Below are 2,015 nucleotides of genomic sequence, written 5' to 3' on the forward strand. Positions count from 1 at the left end.
CGCATGGCTCTGGGGACATCGCCAGAGATGTCCAACCAGGCTGGGAGCTGGGAAGCCCTTGGGAACCACGACGGGTGGTCTCAGCCCCTTTTCAGAGCCCCTCGTTGGGCTTTAATCACCTCTTGACCCAACTACGGCTCTTTCTGGTCGGCGCGGGCAGAGCGATGCCACTCGTGGCACAACTTTCCCACGCGCCGCGGCGTGCGAGCCCATCGCCCACCGCTTCAGGGCTGGGGCGTACGCTGCTCCCTGGGCTCATTGTAGCACCATAACTCATTGTTCAGAGAGACCTGACCTTTTTCTTAATTAGCTTAAAACTGGGCAATAAAAAAAAAAGGGGGGGAGAGGGGGAGGAAGAAAAAAAGAAGAAACCCTCGGTAAAAGCCAGTCGCAAATCAAAAGAGGCAACAGTGAGAGCAAGCAATGTGTCACCACAAGTGTCCGAGTCAATGGAAACCTTGTTAGGTGGGGAACAAGGGTCTTGGCTAACAAGCTCTTATCTGTGTTTTTGTTTTCTATTGAAGGTGCATGTCATTAGGAGGAGTGTTAACAAGAGCTCTCAATAGCTTCATATGGCCAATGGCCTCTGAATATTCATGAAGGTGTGAACAGAATGTGGGAAAGCTGTGGAAGAAAAGGCAAGAAAAGCAGCAAGAGGGCTGATTGTGCCAGGAAGAAAGGAGCCAGGGCTCTGTGGGAAAAAAAGGGATCCTGAATCCCTCAAACAAGAGCGTATTCCCCAAGCAAAACCCGTCCTTCAAGCTGCGTGGATGGTATTGATGGAGCAAAGATGTGAGATTTTTCTGAGCAGCACTGGCAGGGAACCAGCTTCTGTCATTTTAGGTGACAGTGGTCAGGTTTGGGGATTTTTTTTTTTAAATTAAAATGTGGTTGCTGTGATTTTAGTTTAAAAAAAAACAAAACAACAAAACCAACCAAAACCTGGAGAGCTAAGTATGAACAATGTACAAACCAGATGTATTTTCCAGCTCTACTTCTGTCCGTACAGCAACACAAAGCACATCTCACCGGTCCTCCCAGGGATGAGCATCATCAGCGTTCTCAGATCTGCTCAGCCTTGACCATGGATGTTTCAACCTCATGGATGTCACAACCTCAACATCCAGCGTTGTCTTCAATATTAACAAACAAAACCCAGCAACCAGGCTGGTGGGGATGCGCTCCCTGCAGATGCCCATCGCTTCTCGCTGGCGACAAGGCAGACACCTATTTCTGGAGACGTGGGACCCTCTCTCCAAGCTTATTGGGTCCCAGGAGGGATCCCGAGGGTCACTTTTGCTGGATGCCCTATAGTGAAGTGGGATGTGCTCACAGGGAATGGAAACAAAGGGAGGTCAAGGAGCACACATGGATGGCACTGCTGTGCTCACCATGCAGAGGAGAAGGGCTCATCCGCACCCAGATACCTGCTGCCCAGCCCCTGCCTCCCCACCCACACCTCCTGGCATCCCCATCCCGAGAGAAACCCCAAATTCACCTCCAGCAAGAACCCAGCAGGGCTGGGAAAGGGAAAAGGAAAGGAAAGGAGAAGGGAAAGGAAAGATGCTTTTCCTATAAAACACCTCTGGAGGTTTTGCTTCTGCACGATGACAGGGCCAGGGATTTCGGCTGAGCTGCTCTAACGCGGAGCTCTTCCTCTGCTCCTTTTGGAGTAAAATTACACCGTGGAGTTGCCTCTTCTTGAAAGGCTCCAATCTCACACGTCAGTCCCGGATAAATAGTTTTCATTCAACAAATCAATGAATAGAAACAAAGTACAGCAAAATAATGTCAAGTCATTTCACTGATAACGACAGCTGCTGGGCTGCAGGAGAAAGGGAGAAGCAGGAGGGGGGTGCGGGGGAATAGATTAAAAAATGTAAAAAGCAATGAATCACAGCTGGGGGGAAAATCATAAAACCACGAGCCACCACCGCTCCCACACAAACATACACGGTGTTTACTCATCTGTTTCTAACAAAATTTAAAGTAGAATAGAAAAAGAAAAGGGAAAG

Source organism: Antrostomus carolinensis, unplaced genomic scaffold (genome assembly GCF_000700745.2).
Source record: "Antrostomus carolinensis isolate BGI_N321 unplaced genomic scaffold, ASM70074v2 scaffold25272, whole genome shotgun sequence".
Classification (NCBI taxonomy): Eukaryota; Metazoa; Chordata; class Aves; order Caprimulgiformes; family Caprimulgidae; genus Antrostomus; species Antrostomus carolinensis.